This window comes from Caretta caretta, chromosome 5, assembly GCF_965140235.1.
Source record: "Caretta caretta isolate rCarCar2 chromosome 5, rCarCar1.hap1, whole genome shotgun sequence".
Lineage (NCBI taxonomy): Eukaryota > Metazoa > Chordata > Testudines > Cheloniidae > Caretta > Caretta caretta.
In genome coordinates, this window is record NC_134210.1 from 21,705,065 (window position 1) to 21,732,289 (window position 27,225).

Below are 27,225 nucleotides of genomic sequence, written 5' to 3' on the forward strand. Positions count from 1 at the left end.
CATGGGATGTCTGTTAGGAGGCTAGCAAGCAATTTAGTCTCACACCCTTTGGGATAGGCCTTCCCACACCACAGAGTAGTGTTCTCCAAGTTTGTTTTCTGCCTCTGCGATAAGCACTACGCAAGGAGGTAGCTCAAGTTTTGGTAGTGGTTTTAGATACTGTATTTAAGATGACTTTTTTTTTCCTTCCCCTCTGATTTTAAGAGGGGCAGAAGGCATGAAGAATGCAGTAACTCACTTTAGTTTCTGATAAAGCACCATTCCTGCTATTGGTTTCAGCAGCAGTTGTGCTGGTAGGATTGTTGCACTGTGATTTATTGTTTTTGTTTGTTTGTTTGTTTTTGTTTTTTGGGTGTGTGGGGGCACTGTGGTTAGGGCAGTCAATCTTATCTAGATGTCACTGGTACAGTTCCAGGGTACTCTGCCTTTTAAAAAGAAGGTGGTTTGAAGGGTTTCCCCACCCCAGTCCATGTGGGAGAAGACTAGGAAGTGTTAACATGAAAAGAACAAGGAAGAGATCATGCTGATGATTTTGCCAAATAGGAAGCCTTCGCACTCTACAGGAAGGGCCTGTTTAATAAAATGCAGATTTAGTGAAGTGAAAGATTTATCAGGCTGAGGAGTCAGCACTTATGCAGCCATTTCACAGATTTTTTTGGTTTTTTCCCCACCTGCTAAGTGTTTCAGGAATCACTGGAATATGCAGGCTCACAGTTCAGTTAGGGTGAGAATTACAGAAGTTTTTCAACTGAAGACGGTGTCTGGATGAAGAGATGTTTCAGAGTAACAGCCGTGTTAGTCTGTATTCGCAAAAAGAAAAGGAGTACTTGTGGCACCTTAGAGACTAACCAATTTATTTGAGCATGAGCTTTCGTGAGCTACATGAAGTGAGCTGATGAAGTGAGCTGTAGCTCACGAAAGCTCATGCTCAAATAAATTGGTTAGTCTCTAAGGTGCCACAAGTACTCCTTTTCTTTTTGGATGAAGAGAGAGAGCCTGCCAGAGGGCATAAGCCAATTTTCACACAAGTGGCTGCTACCTGTCAATCAACAGAATGTGACCAGACCATGGTCTGCACTGATGTAACCCCAAACAGGGTGACAACTGGCAGAAATGAAAGCTGTGGTTAAGTGATGAAAAAGTATGGAAAGGCTGCTTTGCTTACTTCCAAGTCCTTTCCTTTTAACAATTTATATATTCATATACACTTTTTTGCTCCCAGCCTCGTCTTATGTTGCATGCACTAAACCAGTGGTTCCCAACTTTTTTTCATTTGCAGACCCCTAAAAAATTTCAAATTAAGGTGTGGTTCCTTTGGAAATCTTAGATGTAGTCCACGGACCCCTAGGGGTCTACAAACCACAGGTTGAAAACTACTGTTCTATGGTAACTGACAACCTTTTACGGATCTCCTAGATGCAGATTGCAGACTTCCAGGGGTCCGCAGACTATAGGTTAATAATCACTGCACTAGACAGCCTGAGCCAAAACTTGCAGTCCTGAAGGAGTGTCCACTTAAACGTAAAAACTCTCTCTCTGAGAAGTGATATTTCATGAACGACCATGCGAATTAATAGGATGGGCATATTTGAGAATTTTTGGAGTGTGCCTAGAAGGTAAACAAATCCAAACCTCTGGAGACCACTGATAGTGAGGGAGTGAATTGTAAAGTTAAGGACCCTTCACAGAAATCATTCAGCCAGCAACCCCCTTTTCAAGTCCCCTTTAAACTGAGTAGGTTCTAGCTCGAGTATCCCTGCAGACTTCAACCATGTTGCATGAGGAGAGAGGTAGTTTCCAAGCCATTTAGAGCTTTTTAGGTTAAGACCCACAGCTTGAATTCCATCAGAAAAGTTACTGGCAGCCAGTTTAGCGCTGACGGTAAAGAAGTGGACTCCATTACTCAACTAACTCTAGCTTCTTAATGTATTAATGAGCCTCCCTATGGATTATTTTGTGTTTCTTTAATTATGCAAAACTGTACTCCATAAGCTTGATTATCTACTTTGAAACTACTTAAAAGCAGTAATTGAAGGTTTAATTACCTTTTGATTTTTGTGCGTGTGAATCTTGCAACAAACATTCCTTTGGTAGATGTGTGCAGAATGTGGTAAGACAAAGCCCTTTCTTTCTCCCCTAAAATTGCTATTTGAAATAGCTTTTGACTGCTGACCATAAGCAACAATAAAGTGGCTCATATTTAGAAGTGATTAGATACATAATGCTTGCTGAGTAGATTAGTAGCACTACTGTTAGTAGTGTTGGCTAACTTGCACTACCGGAGTACAATTGCTTGCATATCCCCCATTAGCCTTTATCTCATGGGAGGCCTTTCACTTACTCTTGCAGCTGAGGGTGAGATGCTGCAGTAGCAAAGGGAAGAGGGAAAAGTAGCATTCTGGAGGAGGGTGTTCTGGAGAATGGAGAAAACAATTTCCATTAAAAAAAATTGAGAGTAGAACTATATTTTGTTAACTTTGCGTTTTCATCTCTTTAATTTGGCCTCCAACATTTTTGTACTGGTATAGACAATGATTGGCTTCATGTATTTAATTGTCACAAATGAAGAAACTAAATCTGGCCAAGTTTTAACTAAAGTTGACCATTCATGTAGTTTATTTAAAAAACAAAACAAACTAGTGTTTGGGTAGGCCAAATTCTCTTATCATAGAGAATGTTAGTGTTGGGGTGTAATGGCAAATTTAAAAAAATCTGAGGAAAATGAAAAATTCCTTAGCATACATGTAATTCTTTACAGGATACATGGGAAGTTTATAATTGAATCCCTGGAACTATAGAATCTCATCAGCCAAACCTCTCATATTTAAGATGCCTTAATCAAAAGAAAATCTGCAGTTTGCTGAAGAATGGATAAAACTCAAAAATCAGTGTTCTATCTGTGAGTTCAAATGCTTAAACTGTGTTAATTGGCAAAGCGTTCTATTGGTATGGCCTTAAATATTTAAAGTAACTTTAGCTTAGTGAAAACCCTACTGGACTTGAGACAAAACAGTTGAAAACATAAGTTGGAGTATGTTTTTAACTTTGTTTGAAATAGATATTTGCTAAAAATGATATGATGTGGCAACATACATTATCAATTTTACCGAAATGCTTGCACTGCTGAGCTGACAAGCTTTTCAGAAAGCTTTTTGTGGGAAAAAGTTTTTTTTTTAAATGGACTTGCACTTTCTGCTGATAGTTTTATAGTCATGGTGCTTGCCACAAATATCCGTATAATTCCAATGTAATTGTTAGGCATACCTCCCCTAAAAATGATCATGCTGATAAATTTGTGTTGAGTTAATCAATGAGGAACTCTACATCACTTACACTGTAGAACCTAATTTCAAATAAAAGTGGCTGGAGGAAAAGTGTGAAATTCTAAAGCTTGTTAAATTTTCTGAAGCATGGCATATGTGTCAGATCTCCTAAAATAGCACTCAAATAGTCATACCAAAGAGGGTGGTGTTCTGTTGGTAGTGGGCGGGAGGGGAACACGCACACAGCATAACTCTGTCGCCTGTTAAAAAAAATAATTTTTTTTTGGGAGGGGAATCGTGATGGGATAATCTTTCAGCACTCTGTCACTGGTTCAAATCTTGTCAAACTCGGTCGGCAGCAGCTGAAAGCCATTGTGACATATTTAGTTTTGTGAAGTCTGTGGATATAGCAGTCTAGCTGCTGGGTAGTAAGTGTCCATGTCATGGAAAAGCCCATCATGCTTGCCACCCTTTTCGGCAGACTCAGAGAACTGAACTGAGTGGGCCACGTAGCCTGAACCATCCTCTTGTTCATAGGTGGGAGAAAGCACAGAGGTGGAGAGCAATGAATCAACAGGGTGGAGGTAGGAACAAAGAGGGAGTTCCGCAAATTAGTTCAGTGCCTTTCTCCAGAAAGATCTCTGATAGTGCCAGGTTCTATTTTGCAGACTTCTGGTGTAAATGCGTGTGTCGATGTCTATTTTGTATAGCGTGCTGAACCCACACTCCTCGTGTGGCCCAATCTCTGCAGTGCAGGAGTGGGGGTGCTCGTCCTCTCTCCCCCATTAAGAGGTGGACTGGTGGATGTCCTCTTTACCTCCTCATGTGTTCCAAGCCTGCGGAGCCTCTACCTCCCCTTCTCCTGAGTGCAGGCACCTGGTGGGTGGACTCTTTCCTCTGGCTCCCCCATTGGCTAAGTCTGTCTCTGTCCCTGCCTTTTGGCTGGTGAGTGGAGCTCTTATCTGGGCAGCCCCATATGGGAATGAAAGGTGGGGTGGGTGAAAGCAGGGGCTGTGGAAAGCCATTTAAAGTGGGAGGCATAGATTCTTTTCCTCCCAACCCTGTCTGATGCTCCTTGTCCCCTCTCAGGTGCCCTTTCCCATCAGCAGCTTGACACCTCTGGCCCATGAGCCCCTACAACCCCCCCCCCCTTTTGTAAAGGGAAATTATGCCTTGTCAATCTACTAGAATTCTTTGAGGAGGTCAACAAGCACATGGACAGGGGGAATCCAGTGTATATAGTGTAGTTAGATTTTCAGAAAGCCTTTGACAAGGTCCCTCACCAAAGGCTCTTAAGCAAAATACGCTATCATGGGATAAGAGGGAAGGTCCTCTCCTGGATCATTAACTGGTTAAACATAGGAAACAAAGGGTAGGAATAAATGGTCAGTTTTCAGAATGGAGAGAGGTAAATAGTGGTATCCCCCAGAGGTCTGTACTGGGACCAGTACTGTTCAACATATTCATAAATGATCTGGAAAAAGGGGTAAACAGTGTGGTGGCAAAATTTGCAGACGATACAAAACTACTCAAGATAGTTAAGTCCAAAGCAGACTGTGAAGAGTTACAAAGGTATCTAACAAAACTGGGTGACTGGGCAACAAAATGGCAGATGAAATTCAATGTTGATAAATGCAAAGTAATGCGCATTGGAAAACATAATCCAAACTATACATATAAAATGATGAGGTCTAAATTAGCTGTTACTACTCAAGAAAGAGATCTTGGAGTCATTGTGGATAGTTCTCTGAAAAAAATCCACTCAATGTCAAAAAAGCTAACAGTGTTAGGAAACCATTCCGAAAGGAATAGGTAATAAGATAGATAAATATCATATTGCGTCTATATAAATCCATGGTACGCCCACATCTTGAATACTGCGTGCAGATGTGGTCACCCTATCTCAAAAAAGAAATACTGGAATTGGAAAAGGTACAGAAAAGGGTAACAAATATGATTTGGGATGTGGAATTAAGGGGGGATATGGTAGAGGTCTATAAAATCATGACTGGTGTGGAGAAAGTAAATAAGGAAGTGTTATTTACACCTTCTCATAACACAAGAACTAGGGGTCACCCAATGAAATTAATAGGCAGCAGGTTTAAACCAAACAAAAGGAAGTGTTTCTTCACACAACGCACAGTCAACCTGTGGAACTCTTTGCCAGAGGATGTTGTGAAGGCCAAGAACAGGGTTCAAAAAGGAACAAGATAAGTCCATAGACGATAGGTCCATCAATGGTGACCCTATCCTCTGCTTACCAGAAACTGTGAATTGGCGACGGGGTGGATCACTTGATGGTTACCTGTTCTGTTCATTCCCTCTGAAGCACCTGACACTGGCCATTGCCGGAAGACAGGATACTGAACTAGATGAACCTTTGGTCTGACCCAGTATGGCTGTTCTTATGGCGTGAGGATCTGCTGCTGTTGTACACATGAGCACTTTTGGTGAACTGACATCCCCCACCCCCCTCCAAAGGCTCAGTTTAGAAGATACAGGGAAAACGTCATTCCATTATGATACACCCATCCCATACCCTTGCCACTACAGGATATCACTCCCCGTGTTGGTGGGGCATCATTGCTCACAGATACTGGCTGTATATATCATGTGCTCTCTGGATGACTGAAGGCTGTCAATTTCCCAGAGCTTTCTTTCTGTCTCCTTTCAAAAGCGAAAAATATTGTGTGAGGAGGGCAGTCAGGTGACCTACACTAAATATTGATACATGTATTCTCTCTGTAATGAGTGACTCATAAAGTGTTTAATGAAATGGTATTTTGAAAACCAGCATTAGAACTGCATAATTACAGTCAGAGTAGCTGATAAGCTACTTCAGGGTTGTCACAGCAGTATTTAATACTGGGGCACAATAATGTGAACACTACTGTGTACCTATGAAAGGTACCTTACAAAACATGTTACATCTTATATATACAACCATCTCAATGGGCTTTCTTTTAAGTATTTAATATCAGGAATTACTGCTATGGGTCATCTTAATTTTAGACATTAAAAATGATCACTTGCAAATTGTTGGAGTTTGAAAGTCCTCTTTTTCCACTGATTACTTCTGAAGAAAATCACTATCATTTGGAGTACTTGAGAAAGTATTTTAAAACAAAAGTTGGACTCCACAGTTTTTTTTTTTTTCCTTAAATGAAAAGCTGTAACTGCTTTTGGTCTGTGGTATTGCAGTTAGGCAGTAATTCAGGATATTGGAGAGCTGTTCAGTTAAGGTGACCCATTGTACAAAAAAAAAAAATACAGATTGGCAGTTAGAATAGCCCTCATCATTGACATAAGAATACACTCCACTGGAATGTAAAGTTCCATTTCATAGAGGTAGCTAAATTGGAGTGATTTCTAGGTGTGCCAGATTTCTTCCTAAGCAATTTTGTTAACATTGAAATAACTGTCTCATCTTTTTTGGTCTAATCAGTATGGCACAGTTTAAAAAAAAGCTCACAAGGGATCTTAGCTATATAACTTTTAAGTATTGTAAATCGATGTCTCATGAAGCTCCATCCTTTTGGATGGAACATTGCTAGCTATGCACTGGGCAATAAGAGAATGTTAATTTCCACGAGCAGCTTTGTTTTTGTGTAACCATCATTGCATGAGCAACTTGAGATTGCTATTGAAATTAAAGCATTATGATTTGAATAACTTTTTAATTCCGTCTCTGAAAATGATTGTTACCTTAAATCTTTGAGTTAAATTATTGAAGGAATTCATACTCTTGTTTATCACCCAGTGCAAATTATAAAGCCATGAGTCATAAGCGTGGTACACACTGAAAACAGTGCTGTATTTATTTTTTTATGTATGTATTTGTATAGTGATAGTGCCCAAGACTTCAGTCAGGATTGAAGTCCTAGTGGGTTAGTCACTGTACAAACAAATGGTTCCTGCCTCAGAGAGTTTGCAATGTTAAAATATAGTCTCATGTTCTGACAGTGTTGTTTACTAACATTTCAGTGATGTGTACATGATCTTCTCATCCTTTTCTCCCTTGTCACGCCCCCCTCAACTCCCCGTGATCAATTCCCCCATTCACTGCTTAAGTGAGGCTGCTATGGTGGTTCTGATGACTCTCCCAGTAATAAGTATTTACGGGATCATGCTGTAAATCTGTTTTCTAAGTATATGAATAAAATAGATTTGATCTATTTTTGGAAGTGTGGAACGTAACTCTATTAATCTAGGTGTTGTCTATGTGGGGAAATGGATTCATAACTATAGTGGAATAATTATTATACTGTAGTTTTGCCAGTGAAATTATTCTGCTATGGCTAGGCCAATCCATTTCCCCATGTAGACAGGCCTTTAATGTAGAGGTATGAGTGCTTAGCAGCCCCTGAAAGTTAGGGCCCCTGTTGCTAGTCCAGTGCAATACTTTATGTTAACTAGCTCATAAAATGAGATCATCGTAAATCACATATTGCAATTGAGTGATTTACTTTATGTAGTTCCTCTCCCCTGCTGTCTTGTTTTTACGTCATGTAAAATTTTATAACTATTTTTAAAAATTGTTTATTACAAAAATAAACATATTTTAGGGATTTAACGTTTAGTCATCTTAATTCAGAATTAAAAAGTTGTTGGGTATCTACGACATCTCTGAGGATGGAATTTGGTTGGATGTATTGCTGGGTTATTTGGCATAATTTTGTCCACTTTTCAATTTCTTTTCAATGTCTTTCTTTTCCAATTTCTCTCATTTACATAGGAACAAACCAGAAATAACCCAGCTGAAGTCAGGGTAAAGTGAGTGTAGGAGAAGAGAATCAGGTCCTTGGTTTTTATCTGCCAGCACAAGATCCTCTCTCCTCTGTGTTTGTAGAGCTCATTGCTAGTCTGTGCTACAGGACCTCGTTCATTTCACAAATGCATTCTCGCTCCTTTCACAAGCCCCTTCTGATATCTTGGCTCCATCTAGAGTTTGCTGCTTTTGACCACAGCATCACCGCAGCGCACTAAGAGTAGAGATGTTTTCCTTCCTCAACAGCATTCAACACAAGCAGAGAGGAAGTAGCCAATGGTATTTCTTTGTTATAGAATATCAGGGTTGGAAGGGATCTCAGGAGTCATCTAGTCCAACCCCCTGCTCAAAGCAGGACCAATCCCCAACTAAATCATCCCAGCCAGGGCTTTGTTCTGTCATCTGCCCCCACTGAGAACAGCCTAGCTCCATCCTCTTTGGAATCCCCCTTCAGGTAGTTGAAGGATGCTATTAAATCCCCCCTCACACTTCTCTTCTGCAGACTAAATAACCACAGTTCCCTCAGCCACTCCTCATAAGTCATGTGCTCCAGCCCCCTAATCAAGTAGCACATGTATAACTGAGAAAAGAAAACTTGGCTCACAGGTGATAAAGATGACAGATATTTATACCTTTATATTTACCAGGGCTCCCATCATTGTTAGTTCTGTTCAAATAATGTGCAAAGAAGCCTGGTATGAAGACCCCAGAGGTCATGTTACCTTGGAACATAATTTTTAAATACACAGTTCTTCCCACTGTTCATTTCCTCTTACATAATAAAAGGACTGCAGAAGGCAATTGAGTGACGTGAGTTAGTGTCAAGAAGTTTAAACTACTTGCCTACACAAATTCCTTTTTTAAAATGCACTAGTACACAAGAATTAGCTGTTCAGAACACCCTAATAAGCAACTTCTGTACAGATTATATTCATGGGAGCCTGAGCTCCCTCTGGTGGCTAATTTAACATATACATTTGTCTTTTACTTTAGCTTAAAATACATTGACTGACTTTTTTTAATAGTTAACGGTATATTCAAATCCTGTTATTAATTGTCCTTGCTAGTATGAAGACTTCTTGAAACTAAAACAAGATTAACTCAAATTAAGCATGATTTTTTAACAGTGAGGTTAATTAACTACTAGAAAAATTTACCACGTGATGTGTTGGATTCTCTATTGCTGGAGATTTTTAAACCAAGGTTGAACTAGAGCATTTTCTTTTTCTTAAATAAACAACCCCCCCCACACACAACCAATCCTCCCAAACAACAACAAAAAATCAACCCCCCCCCCATTATCCCCCACTGATTGGTATTACATTAAAAAGTGGTTGTACTTTTATTTTTAATGCAACCAAGCTTTCTGTAAAACCCCATCCAAACAGGAATTAATTCAGGAAAGGCCTATGGTTTTTGTTACTCAGGAGGTCAGGCTAGATGATCCCTTCTGACCTTAGAATCTATGAAACCCTTAATTCAGCAAAATAACATCGTCATATGGGGTGTGTTAAAAAATATTCTTATAACCATTATCTTTGGACATGAGGGATTGAGCAAAAACACCCTCAGGACAATGCCAGGCTGACAAAAGAGTAAGTAATGCTGTCAACATAACATTGTAGTGTCACAAAACAGAAAATATTTGAGTGACTGTTTGTGATTCTATTTCAGTATTTAGCCTAGAGGGCCTTTCTGCAGGTGAGGCAAAAAGAAAGGCTATGTCTACAGTGCAGTTAGATACCTGTGGCTGGCCTGTGACAGCTGATTCAGGCTTCCCAGGTTTGGACTGCAGGGCTGTTTAATTGCGGTATAGACGTTCATAGGGTGACCAAACAGCAAGTGTGAAAAATAGGGACGGGGGGTGGGAGGTAATAGGAGCCTATATAAGAAAAAGACCCCAAAATCGGGACTCTCTCCCTATAAAATCAGGATATCTGGCCACCCTAGATGTTCAAACTAGGGATGGAGCTGAGGCTCTAGGACCCCACGAGGTGGGAGGGCCAGAACTCTCCAAGCCTAAATGTTTGCATTGCAATTAAACAGCCCAGCAATTAAACAGCCCAGCCCAGACAGCCTAAGTCAGCTGGCATGGGCCAGCCGCTGGTGTCTAACTGCAGTGCAGATACACTTAAAGTGTACAATTCTGCAACCCTAACTCAAATGAGTAATTACTTACATGAGTAATGATTGAATCCAAGAGGACTGCTTGCCTAAATAGTAATTATTTAAGTAGGATTCGACAGGCTGAGACCCTGAAGCGTGAGGTTTAGGAACATAAGATATAACCTGGAAGCCCCAGGCTATTGAGCTCTGTCCCCCATCATCACAAGCATCCCCGTCATACAATTGCACTCATAAATTTGCCCAGCTCTCTCTCTTAAAACTGAGTTGTTTGCCCCTACAGCTCCTCTTGGGAGGCTGCTCCAGATAAAATAGGAATTAATTGTGTTTAAATTTAAAACAAACACACAAAAAGAGCCCTAGTCAAATGTTAAAATGAATGTGCAGAGGTTTGAAGCGAGAGTGCATGCACAGAAGGAAAAGGAGTGGGGTAGAGAATTGAGCATGGGTGTGAGCAAAGGTTATTTTAAAAGAAGGTAAAATATTCTCAAGTTATCTAGCCCTTGTAAGTACATGATCTTTACCAGTATTGTCTGCCCTCCTCCTCCTCTCACCCACTATTCATTAAGCCCACTTGTGCATCTGGTTATAATGGGGGGGTTGGTTGGTGTTTTGTTTTGTTTTTTGAGGTAGGATGGTGATGGCTAAGCACCACTTTGGGATTCAGGAGAGGTGGGTTCAGTTCCTGGCTCTCCTATGCTTCCTGTGTGAACTTCATCTCTATACCTCAGTTCCCCATCTGTAAAATTGGGATAGTACTTTTTTTCCCTGCCCTCTTACTGGTCTGTTATATGGGGCAGGACTGTCTTTTACTATGTTTGTATAGTGACTAGCACAGTGGAGGCCCAATTCTGATTGGGACTTCTAAGCACTATCGGATCACAAATAATTTGATAATCAGTTATTCCGATCCACCTTTCAACCTAGCCGTTTGTTGTTTGGCAGATTTCTTAGGGACATTGTTGCAGAGGTCAGTGCTGAAGAGGGATTTGAATAGGGGCACAACAGTGGCTTTAAGCTAAAAGAAGTGCATTCAAAGGGGCAGCATGGAAGATGCAAGCATTTATGCAAGAAGCTGAAAAACGGGTGGTCGAGACTGGCATTGTGAGTGGAGAGGGAATACCACTCATTCGAAAACTATGACTGATAGTAAAGTTAGTGATGTGTGAAAGAAATCTATTTTTAGAGATTGAAAAATGCGGGTTAATTCTGGCTGCTATAAAAGAAGGAAAAATAAGAAAATTTGACAACCATGGAGGTTTGAGGTCAATAATAAGGTCTAGATACGTATGAATTAAATTTACACTCTAGTGCAGGGGTTCTCAAACAGAGGGTCACAAGGTTATTACATGGGGGGTTGTGAGCTGTCTGCCTCCACCCCAAACCCCGCTTTGCCCCCAGCATTTATAATGGTGTTAAATATGTTAAAAAGAGTTTTTAATTTATAAGGGGGTTGCCCACAGAGACTTGCTATGAAAGGGGTCACAGTACAAAAGTTTGAGAACCACTGCTCTAGTGTGTGTCTGATGGTATTACATTAAAAAGTGGTTGTGTTTTTTATTTTTAATGGAACAAAGCTTTCTCTAAAGCCCCATGTGCACTCTTAGACTCAGATATTAAGGTCAGAAAGGACCATTATGATCATCTAGTCTGACCTCCTGCACAATGCAGGCCACAGAATCTTACCCACCCACTCCTGCAATAAATCTCTCACCTATGTCTGAGCTATTGAAGTCCTCAAATCATGGTTTAAAGACTTCAAGGTGTAGAGAATCCTCCAGCAAGTGACCCGTGGCCCATGGTGCAGAGGAAGGCGAAAAACCCCCAGGGCCTCTTCCAATCTGCCCTGGAGGAAAATTCCTTCCTGACCCCAAATATGGTGATCAGCTGACCAGCCAGGTACTCAGGAAAGAATTCTCTGTAGTAACTCAGATCCCATCCCATCCTAGGCCATTGGGCCTATTTACCATGAATAGTTAAAGATCAATTAATTTCCAAAATTATGTTATCCCATCATACCATCTCCTCCATAAACTTATCGAGTTGAATCTTGAAGTCAGATAGGCTCTTTCCCTGCCCTGCCCCTGCTCTAGCCAAACCAGCCTGTCCCCCCTCCCCATCTGCCCCCTTTGCCAGGGTTCTGTTGCACTTTAAAAGTTGGGTAATGCAGAGATGGGGCTCACGATCCATCGTCTATAGCCAAGCTCTACGATACAACTGCATTTGCTCCAACCCCTCAGACAGAGACAAACACCTACAAGATCTCTATCAAGCATTCTTACAACTACAATACCCACCTGCTGAAGTGAAGAAACAGATTGACAGAGCCAGAAGAGTACCCAGAAGTCACCTACTACAGGACAGGCCCAACAAAGATAATAACAGAACGCCACTAGCCATCACCTTCAGCCCCCAACTAAAACCTCTCCAGTGCATCATCAAGGATCTACAACCTATCCTGAAGGACGACCCATCACTCTCACAAATCTTGGGAGACAGGCCCATCCTTGCCTACACATGGCCCCCCCCAACCTGAAGCAAATACTCACCAGCAACCACACGCCACACAACAGACAACCACATACCACACTACAGAACCACTAACCCAGGAACTTATCCTTGCAACAAAGCCCATTGCCAATTGTGCCCACATATCTATTCAGGGGACACCATCACAGGGCCTAATAACATCAGCCACACTATCAGAGGCTCGTATACCTGCACATCCACCAATGTGATATATGCCATCATTTGCCAGCAATGCCCCTCTGCCATGTACATTGGTCAAACTGGACAGTCTCTATGTAAAAGAATAAATGGACACAAATCAGATGTCAAGAATTATAACATTCATAAACCAGTCGGAGAACACTTCAATCTCTCTGGTCACGCAATCACAGACATGAAGGTCGCTATCTTAAAACAAAAAAACTTCAAATCCAGACTCCAGCGAGAAACTGCTGAATTGGAATTCATTTGCAAATTGGATACTATTAATTTAGGCTTAAATAGAGACTGGGAGTGGCTAAGTCATTATGCAAGGTAGCCTATTTCCTCTTGTTTTTTCCTACCCCCCCCCCCCCCAGATGTTCTGGTTTAACTTGGATTTAAACTTGGAGAGTGGTCAGTTTGGATGAGCTATTACCAGCAGGAGAGTGAGTTTGTGTGTGTATGGGGGTGGGGGGGATGTGAGAAAACCTGGATTTGTGCTGGAAATGGCCCACCTTAATTATGCACATTGTAGGGAGAATGGTCACTTTGGATGAGCTATTACCAGCAGGATAGTGAGTTTGTGTGTGTGGATTTTGGGAGGGGGGTGAGGGGGTGAGAGAACCTGGATTTGTGCAGGAAATGGCCCAACTTTATTATCATGCACATTGTGTAAAGAGTTGTCACTTTGGATGGGCTATCACCAGCAGGAGAGTGAATTTGTGTGGGGGGGTGGAGGGTGAGAAAACCTGGATTTGTGCTGGAAATGGCCCACCTGATGATCACTTTAGATAAGCTATTACCAGCAGGACAGTGGGGTGGGAGGAGGTATTTTTTCATATTCTCTGTGTATAAATAAAGTCTGCTGCAGTTTCCACGGCATGCATCCGATGAAGTGAGCTGTAGCTCACGAAAGCTAATGCTCAAATAAATTGGTTAGTCTCTAAGGTGCCACAAGTACTCCTTTTCTTTTTACAACAGAACCACTAACCCAGGAACCTATCCTTGCAACAAAGCCTGTTGCCAACTGTGTCCACATATCTATTCAGGGGACACTATCATAGGGCCTAATCACATCAGCCACACTATCAGAGGCTCGTTCACCTACACATCTACCAATGTGATATATGCCATCATGTGCGAACAGTGCTCCTCTGCCATGTTCATTGGTCAAACTGGACAATCTCTACGTAAAAGAATAAATGGACACAAATCAGATGTCAAGAATTATAACATTCATAAACCAGTCGGAGAACACTTCAATTTCTCTGGTCACTTGATTACAGACCTAAAGGTCGCAATATTACAACAAAAAGACTTCAAAAACAGACTCCAAGGAGAGACTGCTGAATTGGAATTAATTTGCAAACTGGATACAATTAACTTAGGCTTGAATAGAGACTGGGAGTGGATGTGTCATTACACAAAGTAAAACTATTTTCCCATGCTTATTTCCCACCCCCCACTGCTCCTCAGAGGTTCCTGTTAACTGCTGGCAATGGCTCACCTTGATTATCACTACAAAAGGTCCTCCCCCTCCCCCGGCTCTGCTGCCGGTAATAGCTCATCTTAAGTGATCACTCTCCTTACAATGTGTATGATAACACCCATTTTTTCATGTTCTGTGTGTATATAAATCTCCTCTCTGTATTTTCCACTGAATGCATCCGATGAAGTGAGCTGTAGCTCACGAAAGCTTATGCTCAAATAAATTGGTTAGTCTCTAAGGTGCCACAAGTACTCCTTTTCTTTTTGCGAATACAGACTAACACGGCTGCTCCTCTGAAACCTGTGAGCAACAAAGGGTATGACCCTCTATGATGTGTAGGCAGCAGCAGAGGGCACCAGAGGGCTTCATCTGCCTGCAGCACCAAATGGAAGCTTTGTGGGCCTGATTATAGGGGCATACAGGCTTTTCTGGCTTCCCAGTGGTCATAAAAATCAGTAGGGTTCTGCCCATTGCCACCTAGAATATACCCTGATATGTTGGAATGGATCAGATGTAGTTTTCAAAAGTTACCACATTACATAAAGATAGGCAAACAGCAGTGATCATTAGTTGAGTAGAGGGCCTTGCTTTCCTCGACCCACTAGTAGGCATGATTGAAAACTAGTTGAGGGGCTTTATGAAAAGTTTTTAGCTATCATTTGAAAATTTGTGGTGAACCAATTTTGAAATGAAAACTTTTCCTTTTGATTTGAATGGAAATTAATCTCCCCTCCTCTTCCTTCCCCATCCCTTTCTTCCCAGCTTATTTCATTTTGAATTCTTTTGTTGAAAAAGAAAATCTCATGAAACACAATGAAACTATTTCATACCAAAAAAAAATCTGAAAGCATTCCCATTTTTTCAGCCAGTTCTGCTTACTAATGTTCTTCATGTATTGATTTGTTTGTAGATCTTACCTAATTATGGGCATGGAGGAACCCATTGGGGAAGTTCACAGGGCAAAGAATCAAAAGTTCAAACAAATTCAAGGGGAAGAAGTGGCTCTAACTGAGGGAACTAGTGTTGTGTGTGTGTGTTTTTGTTTTTTTTCTTTTTTAAAACATAGCCTTCAGAACAACTGAAGACAAACACATTTCAGAGTGAACTGAATTATGGTGTAAGTAACACCTGCTATTACTATAATTGAAAGAAGCAAAATAAGCAGAGTATTTTTTTCTACTTTGAGAATTTGACAGCGCTGTGTGTCTAGTCAGCTTCACTGTTTCCCCTATGTTTACAATTGGTTTGTGGTTTTTTTTTTTGTTTTTTTGTTTTTTGCTTTTTTGGGCCTTTCACACAGCAACAAGGAGAGAAGAGGAAAACCTTGACAAAACAGGAAAATGTAGTTGTGGAACCACAGAAAGGGTGAAGTGAAACTAGTTTGAATTTATCTAAGCTGACAAATTCTAAATTGAAACTATTGGGGATTGGTCCTGCCTTGAGCAGGGGGTTGGACTAGATGACCTTCTGAGGTCCCTTCCAACCCTGATATTCTATGAATCTATGAAACTGTCCCTTTTTATGTGTTCAAAGTGCGTTGTAGCTGGCACTCACCTGTGTGGATCAATAAACTTTGATATTGGCTTCTTTTGTGTATTGATACCAAGGCACAATATTTGGGATGTTAGACTATCCTGGTTGAAAGGGAAGTGAGCCCATGTGATTGTTAATGGGAGGGGAGGAGGTCTAGTTAGTGAGATGCAGTCCTGCTAGTCAAGGAAAGTGCAGGCCCCTTACTGAATGAGGGAGGCAACCTAGTGACAGAGGATGTGGAAAAAGCTAATGTACTCAATGCTTTTTTTGCCTCCTTCACGAACATCAGCTCCCAGACTACTGCACTGGACAGCCCAGCATGGGGAGGAGGTGACCAGTCCTCTGTGGAGAAAGAAGTGGTTCGGGACTATTTAGAAAAGCTGGACGAGCACAAGTCCATGGGGCCAGATGCACTGCATCTGAGAGTGCTAAAGGAGTTGGCGGCTGTGATTGAAGAGCCACTGGCTATTATCTTTGAAAACTCATGGCGATCGGGGGAAGTCCCGGACGACTGGTAAAAGGCTAATGTAGTGCCCATCTTTAAAAAAGAAAAAGGGAAGGAGGAGGATCCTGGGAACTACAGGCCAGTCAGCCTCACCTCAGTCCCCGGAAAAATCATGGAGCAGGTCCTCAAGGAATCAATTCTGAAGCACTTAGAGGAGAGGGAAGTGATCAGGAACAGTCAGCATGGATTCACCAAGGGAAAGTCATGCCTGACTAATCTAATTGCCTTCTATGATAGAGATAACTGGCTCTGTGGATGAGGGGAAAGCAGTGGACATGTTGTTCCTTGACTTTAGCAAAGCATTTGAACACGGTCTCCCACAGTATTCTTGCCAGCAAGTTAAAGAAGTATGGGCTGGATGAATGGACTATAAGGTGGATAGAAAGCTGGCTAGATTGTCGGGCTCAATGGGTAGTGATCAATGGCTCCATGTCTAGTTGGCAGCCGGTAGCAAGTGGAGTGCCCCAAGGGTCGGTCCTGGGGCCGGTTTTGTTCAATATCTTCATAAATGATCTGGAGGATGGCGTGGATTGCACCCTCAGCAAGTTTTCAGATGACACTAAACTGGGAGGAGAGGTAGATACTCTGGAGGGTAGGGATAGGATACAGAGCGACCTAGAGAAATTAGAGGATTGGGCTAAAAGAAATCTGAGGTTCAACAAGGACAAGTGCAGAGTCCTGCACTTAGGACGGAAGAATCCTATGCACCGCTACAGACTAGGGGCTGAATGGCTAGGCAGTAGTTCTGCAGAAAAGGGCCTAGGGATTACAGTGGACGAGAAGCTGGATATGAGTCAACAGTGTGCCCTTGTTGCCAAGGCCAGTGGCATTTTGGGATGTATAAGTAGGGGCATTGACAGCAGATCGAGGGACGTGATCGTTACCCTCTATTCGACACTGGTGAGGAATCATCTGGAGTACTGTGTCCAGTTTTGGGCCCCACACTACAAGAAGGATGTGGAAAAATTGGAAAGAGTCCAGCGGAGGGCAACAAAAATGATTAGGGGACTGGAACACATGACTTGTGAGGAGAGGCTGAGGGAACTGGGATTGTTTAGTCTGCAGAAGAGAAGAATGAGGGGGGGATTTGATAGCTGCTTTCAACTACCTGAATGGGGGTTCCAAAGAGGATGGATCTAGACTGTTCTCCATGGTATCAGATGACAGAACGAGGAGTAATGGTCTCAAGTTGCAGCGGGGGAGATTTAGGTTGAATATTGGGAAAAGCCTTTTCACTAGGAGGGTGGTGAATCACTGGAATGCGTTACCTAGGGAGGTGGTGGAATCTCCTTCCTTAGAAGTTTTTAAGGTCAGGCTTGACAAAGCCCTGGCTGGGATGATTTAGTTGGGGATTGGCCCTGCTTTGAGCAGGGGGTTGGACTAGATGACCTCCTGAGGTCCCTTCCAACCCTGATATTCTATGATTGATTCTAGTGCAAGATGTTCCAAAATTGAGTCAGACCCCTGAAACATGAAATACTTCTGGTAACTGAGCCTTTACAGTTTGTTTTTCAGCTTTTCTCTGCAACCATGTTGGCTAGAATCTTTTTTTTTTAAATTTAAATAAAAGCTTTGATTGTCAGGTAATCCCAGGACTCCTGCGGGTGGGACTTTAAGAAAAACACCAGGTACAGCAAGAGGCTAAGTGCTAGAATTGAAAACACTGGAGATGCAGCCCATGCTCTGAAAATTTGAGAAAACTCTGGGTAGCAGGACGTCACTTGGTATCCGCACCTTATCTCATGCATTTTGTCTCCCGCAGGCAGCATGTTTAAGAAGAAATCAATAGCTTACTAGCTGTCTGTGCACAAGATCCTTAAAATTTTAAAAAGGTAACACTTGGGGTTGATTGAACCTTTTAAGCATTGTATTAAGATGCTTTCTGTGAATGTGACCTGCAGTGGGGAATGGATTTGTGCTCCCTTTTGCTTCTTTCAAGAAATAATCTGAAAGAGTCTCTCTTAATATTAGGGTATATGTCTCACAGGTGCTGGCTTCTAATTTTCCCTGGAGGTGCTGAACCCCTGCTCAGTCTGAAGCCCTGACCCACTTCACCCCTTCCTCCAAGCCCCCACCGCGCCTTTTCCAGGCCCCATCCCCATTTCTTTCCATCCCCTCTCCTGAGCACACCTTATTCCCGTTCCTCCTCCTCCCTCCCAGCGCCTCCTGCACACCACAGAACAGCTGTTCTGTGGCATGCAGGAGGCGCTGGGAGGGAGGGGGGGAGTTGATCAGTGGGGCTGGTAGCGGGTGGGAGTGGGGGGTGGGAGAGGAGCTTGGCTGCCAGTGGGTGCTAAGCACCCGCTAATTTTTCTCCATGGGTGCTCCACCCTTGGAGCATCCATGAAGTCTGTGCCTGTGATGTGTAATGTCAAGTTTAGTCTTCTCTGGATATGCTGGAGTACTCCTTATGGATCAGATGCGGATAGCAAGTTCCCTCAGTCTTTAACGGAAAAGGCAGAAGTGTTGAATCTCTAACACAAACTTTTGTCCTAAACATTTCTCAGGTGTTTGAGTTAAATGGGTGTTAGTAACATTGTTAATCAGGATTTTCACTTGTATGGTGCACATAATAAACTTACAAGTTCACCAGAATCTTGTAGCCTTTCAGGAAAAAGACTGGTGTATAAAGGCCAAAGCTTAACTTTATATGGGGCAAAACCTCTCTCACCTCCGCCTCCCACCTTTGCTGATCACTTTTAGCCATCAAGAAGAAGAGCTTTCTATTTTTTATGCATTACTAGCCCTTTTTCCTTTTAAATTTAGGAGTACCCCAAATCTGACACAGAGGGACATACTGGCAGCTTGTCAAGAGGCAGTGAAAATTTATCTGCACATTAAGTTTTTTTTTTTAAGTAGTCATAACTTGTATTATACAGTCAAAGGCTTGTTTCTTCCCTGATGGATGTACGAATTGAAATGTGCTCATTTGAGTTCATTAGCAGTAAAATCCTGCAATTGTCCTCACCTTGCAGTTATGGAGGGTGCACAACGGCAGTTATTGCCTCTATCCAGTGGTCTGGTCTACGTGGGTAGTCTTATACCCCAGCAGTGTTCCATTGGAGTCAGTGGTATTTCCCAAGGGCACAGGAGTTTGCCTGTGTGGTGCCAATTGCAGAATTGGGACCTAGGCCTGTGCCAGTATACTTGACTTCATGCATCTCAGGTTTCAGGTGGATCTTCCATATCCTTTGCTTCTCTGGAATTAATGGTTATGAGTTAACAAAATCTGTTTAACACTGCGAATATCTGCCCATCCTGAACCTTTGCAAGCCTCCCTAAGTAATCTGAGAATATTGTTCTAATTTGTCTACTATTCATTGATATTCCAGGGGTGCTTAACTCTGTAAATCCAGAATAATTGAGCAGGATTTGACACTCTTTTCCATTTAATAACACTAACTTCTTATGCTCGGGGCGGGTGTATGTGTGTGGATGGCAGTGCTTTCAAACAAACAAAACCCACCCAACCCCGCACATCTGCCTTCCTGCTAACATACTTATTACAGCCACAGAGTAACCCTTGGAGCTGTGCAAAACATGAAGTAAAAATTATCCACTTAAAAAGGTGATTTCCAAACTTTGTGATACAAGTTTTTTTCTGCTTAATGCAGATGTTGGTCAGTCATTAACGACAGTTAAAACCTGCCCCAAAGCCTTTTCTCATGAAACAACTCCTAGGTTAACCCAACTTTAGACAGGTGCAACAAAACAGTGTCTCTTTAAATCCCAGTACCTTGACGTGTGTTGTCCAGGACATATTAAATGCAACCAGTAAAATGAGTGTTGACAGACAAAACATCAACCAAACCTATAAATGTAGGCCAATAACATGATTGAGCTGATAGGATAGTTATGTAGTGCATTTCCCACCAAAAAATACCAAGGTGCCCTACATCATGGAGGTGTATCTTCATCTGCTTATGACACACAAATGGCTGCCTTTTGAGATGGAGGGTGGCAGCCACACAGGTAACTGGTATGCAGTATACCTGTACAACTGGTAAAGGAAAATAGGAAGAAGTTGCACTTCGGGGTTAAGGCAAATTTTCATTTTAAAAAAATGATCACTGGGGATGTAATCCATGTACAGCAGACAGGATGTCCATTTTTGATATCACCAGGGCTGAGTGTTCTCTTGAGAGACTGATTCATTTGTATGCAGCGTTGGTCCCAGGATATTAGAGAAATGACGTGGGTGAGGTAATACCTTTTATTGGACTAATAACCTCTGTTAGTGAGAGAGACTAGCCTTTGAGCTTCCTGTCGGCAGGAATGACCTGCAAGTCATAGAATAACAGAGTTGGAAGGGACCTCTGGAGGCCATCTAGTCCAACCCCCTGCCCAGAGCAGGACCAATCCCAACTAAATCATCCCAGCCAGGGCTTTGCCAAGCCTGACCTTAAAAACTTCTAAGGAGGGGATTCCACCACCTCCCTAGGTAACGCATTCCAGTGTTTCACCACCCTCCTAGTGAAAAAGTTTTTCCTAATATCCAACCTAAACCTCCCCCACTGCAACTTGAGACCATTACTCCTTGTTCTGTCATCTGCTATCACTGAGAATAGTCTAGATCCGTCCTCTTTGGATCCACCTTTCAGGTAGTTAAAAGCAGCTATCAAATCCCCCCTCATTCTTCTCTTCCGTAGACTAAACAATCCCAATTCCCTCAGCCTCTCCTCATAAGTCATGTGTTCCAGTCCCCTAATCATTTTTGTTGCCCTTCGCTGGACTCTCTCTAATTTTTCCACATCCTTCTTGTAGTGTGGGGCCCAAAACTGGACACAGTACTCCAGATGATTCCTCACCAGTGTCGAATAGAGGGTAACGATCACGTCCCTCGATCTGCTGTCAATGCCCCTACTTATACATCCCAAAATGCCACTGGCCTTGGCAACAAGGGCACACTGTTGACTCATATCCAGATTCTCGTCCACTGTCACCCCTAGGTCCTTCTCTGCAGAACTGCTGCCTAGCCATTTGGTCCCTAGTCTGTAGCGGTGCATTGGATTCTTCCGTCCTAAGTGCAGGACTCTGCACTTGTCCTTATTGAACCTCATCAGATTTCTTTTGGCCCAATCCTCCAATTTGTCTAGGAAGTGCTGGTGCCAACCACCAGGGACCATTATAGCACCTGCTCAGCACTGGCACTGGTTTTGCTGCCCTCCCCATTGAACCTAAACAGGAAAGGAGAAGGCAGCTGTGGCAACAGCAAATGGAAGAGTGGGGACGATGGTCAGGGCCCCAATGCTGGTCCCAGACAATTCCATCTTCTCCCTCAGTTTCTGGTTACTCCTACTCTACCAACCTGCCTTGCCCCCACTCAGCCATCCAGACATTGATCTGCCTAGTGAACAATTGTCATTTGGCTCTGAATGTGGTCAAACCAAATGTCTCAAAGCCAAAACAACCAAGTAAGTAACTAGTATGAATGCTGCATGGTACATGTCAGCATTTCTTAAAAGGGCTCCAGAGGTTATCACCCTGGCAATTTCAGCCTGGTAAGCCTAACTTCAGTACCAGGCAATAGGGGTGAAACTACAATAAACAGAATTTAGACACACAGATGAACACAATTTATTGGGGAAGAGTCAACACAGCTTTTGGGAAATCCTGCCTTACCACTCTTGTTAGAATTCTTTGAGTGGGTCAACAAACGTGAACAAAGGTGATCCAGGGGATATAGGATACTTAGACTTTCAGAAAACCTTTGCCAAGGTCCCTCACCAAAAGTTCTTCATCAAAGTAAGCAGTCATGGGATAGAAGGATCAGTAGGTGACAAGATAGGAAACAAAGGGTAGGAATAAACTGTCAGTTTTCATAGTGGAGCAGGGTAATTAGTGGGGTCCCCAAGGGTCTGTATTGGGACCTGTACTGTTCAACGTATTCATAAATGATCTGGGGAAAGGGGTAAGCAACGAGCTGGCAAATTTTGCAGATGATACAAAACTACTCAGGATCGTTACGTCCAGAGCAGACTACCAAGTTACAAAGGGATCTCACAAAACTGGGTGACTGCACAACAAAACGGCAGATGAAATTCAGTGTTGATAAATGGAAAGTAATGTATTCCCAAGGGGTACCCATTCCTCTGGTTGAGGATCACTGCTTTAGAAAATGCTAATGGTTGATGAGCAGCAGTTATTGTCTCTGTTGACAATGTAACTTTGTCCCCTCCAAAAATTCAGTGGGGTTGGGTCTGGTGGTAGGGTATACTGATTCCACACTGGCCAGGATTGGCTTAACTATATTCTATGGGCTCAGTTGGCTGTACCCTGGTGCACCTGCTTGGATGAAGGAGTTAAAAGGGGAGAGCACCGCTCAAGTAGGGGCTGTCTGGGGAGCAGAGCAGACTTCTAGCTCCTACTCTGTGAGAGAGGTCTTGTGGAAACAGGAACTGCTTGAGAAACTGCTGTCAGCCAGATCCAGGGGGAAGGTAGGCCTGATGTGGGACTACAGTCAATGGCCTACCTACAATGTCCTTGAGAGACTGCTGACTGACGGAGCCTCTCTGAGGGAAGGTAGGCCTGACACAGGACTGTTGTTGGAACTTACTACCAGAAGCTTGCCTGGGAAACTGCTACCTGTCAGGGTCTCCCCAAAGGAAAGGAGGCCTGACGCAAGACTGTTTGTTGTTTCTTTGTTCCCTGTGCCTTGTTTGTTACTGCAGCAGGTGGTGTCTTACCTGAAGGGATCAACAGCCCAATAAAAAACTCCTTTTTGTTTCATTACATTTGACCAAGGTTCTTGGAAGTGGTTTGTTTTGAGCCCAGGAGCAACGTGGGTCACAGCCTGGTAAAAGTCAGGACGTGGCAAAACGTGGGGTTGATAGTTGAGGTTATTGAAACCATAACCAGGATGGTGCTGGGAAGCACTAGTGCTGGAGATGCAATCCTTTGCAAAGTGTAATTGAGGGGAGAATTTATATTGATTATGAAGTACAGGGCAGAAACCAACCTGCTTCAATGGAATTCAGGTGGAATTTGCAGCCCTCAGTTACAGGGGGAAAAAAATAAATGTTTGTACATAGAGCAAGTTGGCTCTGGAAGTCCAAGTGACCCAATAAATATGAAACTACACGATGCCAGATTTAGTCAGTTTCTGGGGTTACATAAACTTTATCCTTTTTTGTGTGTGGGAGGAACAGGTTGTCTTGGTTCAATGTTGTCTCAACACAAATCGATTAAATCTAGTAATTTTGGAAACCAGTTAGGTGCACATTCTGCTAACACTCACTGGCTGGATCAGTAGTGAAAACAAAATGACTTACTACATTTTTTGAGAGACAAGGTGGGTGAGGTGATATCTTTTATTGATCCAGCCTTTGTTGATGAGAGAGACAAGCTTTCGAGCTACACTCAACTCTTCTTCAGGTTTTTTCCTTCAACTTGTCTCTTATCTTAGAGGCTGGTCCAATAAAAGATATTACCTCACCCACCTTTTTCCTCTAATATCCTGGGATCAACGTGGCTACAGCAACACTGCATATGTTTTTTGAGGCTTAAAGTAAACTCCGATAAGCCAGTATAAATAAAGTCATTTAGAAACGGTTGTTTTTCTTCAAACTTAGTCCCTTTCCATTTGCTCTTGTAACCTTGTCTCCGAAGGTAATTTGGGGCTTTTAGACAGAAGAGATGTGATAATTGGTATTGCTGCAGCAAATGGAGTCATCTGAAGTTGCATCAGGTAGATGACATCCTCCAAATTACTTTCAGAGGTAGGGTTACAGACATGCAAATGGAAAATTCTTTAGCCCTTTAATGGTACCTCCAGGGGTATTGCAGAGTTCCTTTCCTTGTAAGTCTGTTTGTAGAAGGAGAAAATTATTAGGTTTTATTCATGTCGCTCTCAGCTCTAACAGGAGGCTAGTAAGAAGTGATGTTAGTTTTAAATGCAGTAATTGGCAGGTTACTTCATGTCCTTTTATAGAGTCAAATACAGCATCTTTTATGAAAAGAAATTTGAAAACTTCCAAAAACAAAATAGTCTTAGGAGCCTTAGGGCTCTTTAGATATCACCACTTTATTCAGGCTTTTCCAGGGATAATTGGAACAGGTATAACTTGGCAGTTAGGTTTTTATTATGCTATTTTGCGACTGGGCAATACAGGAAAACTCTAGTTTGTATTGCATTTAATGCCACTAACGTGCATTAGAATACACAAAATTCCACATACAATAATCATCCCATCCGTGAACAAAATAAATGAGTTTCTTCCGGCCCAGCACTGAAATCCTGATGTACATGTAAGGTATGCAAAGAACAAATTTCATCAGAGACTAGTTTAGCCAGAGGGATTTACCTTTGATTCACCTGGCCCGGTTAGCTTTTGCTGCAAAGTGCGGTATGTAAGCACAGTTCAGTTTGTTCTAGTACAGAGGTCAGCAACCTTTGAGAAGTGGCATGCTAAGTCTTCATTAATTTAAGGTTAAGCATGCCAGTAATAAATTTTACATTTAAAGGGGCCCCCCCAACGGAACCCCAGACTGGTAGCAGGCTGAGCGGGGCTGGCGTCCGGGACCCCGGCTGACAGGGGCTGGCTGACGGAACCCCAGACCGGTGGCGGACTCAGCACACTGCCAATCTGGGGTTCCGTCCGCCGGCCCCTGTGAGCCGGGGTCCCGGACGCCAGCCCCGCTCAGCCCGCTGCTGGCCCGGGATTCCATCCATCCAGGCCGGCAGCCAGGACCCTGGCTGGCAGCAGAGTGCCCCTAAAAATCAGCTCGCGTACCGCTTTTGGCACACGTGCCGCAGGTTGCCGACCCGTGCTCTAGTATATGGGCATCAGTCTGAAAATATAACATCAAGGAGCTAGGATTTAGTGGGGTGAAAACTCATTATGTTCAAGCCTGCTAGTAGCACCTGATTCAAGGAAAAGAAACCTCCTATTTAAGCATTGCCTACATACTGGAGGTTGTTGTCTAAGTTTATAAATGGTCTTTTAAAACCATGAACTAGCCCCCTAAATCAGATTTTTTAAGAGTTGGACCATTATATTATAATTATTCAATCATGTATTACTGTTCAGATTCCTGTCCCATCTAAATTATAACTGATGTGTACAGCTGCCATTGCATCTCACTTAAACAATGTTTGTTTTACAGGGCAAGAGTGACGTATTACTACATACGTACTGCGTCTATGCTGGGGGTGGGGTGGAGATGCATTTGTGTCTCTCTGCTTGAAAGTTGTTTTTTAAACGCACCCCAAGAAGCAGTCAGTCTCTGTTCTTAGATCTGCAGTATGCAACCATAATAGGGTGAATTATTAGGGGACAGGGTGGAAGCCTTAGCTTTTCTGTTCCCTTGGTTTAGTAGGCTAATAGCATCTAAATATGTTGGGTTGCTCTCCGCCCCCCCACATTATCCCCCTCCCCAGTTGGCTATAACAACTGTGGTAGTGAGGGGGAGGTAAGGCAGGATTATAGAAAATCCCTTTGTTATCCCCTTGCCACCTTGCTCAAAATAAAACTAACAGTCAGTGTGGGTGTTTTTTTTTTTTCTTCCCCTCTGGGGGAATTAAGTAGAGTGTGCTGGTCTAGTTTTAGTTTTGCTTTTTTGGAATATCAGTGTTACATGGAGTTGTTCTGCGAGTCCATAAACTATTATTGAAGCTGTCCAGCCGCGGGCCTCTTCACTTGACAGTAGTTAATCTGCTGGTGTGTCGAGGCCACTACCTATCCTGCCAACCAATCGCTGCCTATCATGCTGCCCAATATTATCTCATTGTTTCCTTGTACTTCTCCTTCAGCCTGCCTGTCTGCACAAGTTGTCACTTCTCTTTATACACTGGATTGTAAGCTCTTTGGAGCAGGGACTGTCATTTTGTTCTGTGTTTCAGCAGTGCCTAGTTCTTTGTTAATACAAATTATCTTGATCAACTGGAGGAGAGAAGCAGTAGTGGTGACCTGACGTGCCATTACACCAAGTTAAGTTACCACATCACTCCTAAGATTTTATCAGTAAGTGGTTTTTAGTGACAGCCCTGTTCTTCCCACAGAAATCCTATTTAAAAAAAAAAAATCCATGCATTGATTCTCTGTTTTTAGGTAATGTTTTCACCTGCCTTGATTCTGAGGGATAATGTTGGATCAAATAAGCAACCCTGGAAAACCAGTAATTTTAATAGACCACACCTCTTAATTCTAGCTATGATATATACACAAAGATTTACAAATACTCTCCTGCTGGGTGGAGCTCTGCTATGTTGGGTGGTGTGAAACTGTCTTGTGGGAAACTAATGATTCCAACTGCGCAAAGCACGTCACAGTCTTTCCCAGCCAACACATCGGTCCCTGCCAAAATGTGCATTTGGATGAGCTATGCAGAATGTGGTCATGCCTCGTCAGCCAAACTTACTGTAACAATGAATTCTAATACAAATGAGTGAAATTTAATTGTGTCTACATTTGATTTTTCTTAACAATGGTGTTGTCTTCATTAACTCATTTCTGTACCCCCAGTTCTCCTTGTTTATGTGCATCTGCATCCTCATTTAGGGGTATGCCTGCAGTGGCTTTTCTTTAGCCCACTGCTCTTCAGTGTTGTACTTAGCATAACATTTTTTTAACCCCATCTAAGTAAACACGTCCTCATGACAAGTTAGCCATGATGAAATAAGTTCTTAACCTGCTGTGGTTTTCTGCCTTCATTAAAGTAACTCGCAATCCTTTATCTCCTGCTTTGGCAGAAACAATGATGCTTCTGTGAAGTGTTTATTAAATGTGCATCTCAGGGGCTCAGTCACTGCTATGCATCTTTCCAAGTATTCATTGAATAGGTACTTAGAATGCAACATACCTTTTTCAGGTTGAAATAAAGATCTCACCACACT

At 42.5% G+C, this 27,225-nt stretch overlaps 1 protein-coding gene across 4 annotated transcripts in view; it reads left to right on the forward strand.

Annotated features, from left to right (window-relative positions):
• NEDD4L (NEDD4 like E3 ubiquitin protein ligase) overlaps positions 1 to 27,225 on the forward strand; it is a 367,521-nt gene that overhangs the window by 87,233 nt on the left and 253,063 nt on the right. The gene's annotated exons all lie outside the window — the stretch shown is intronic.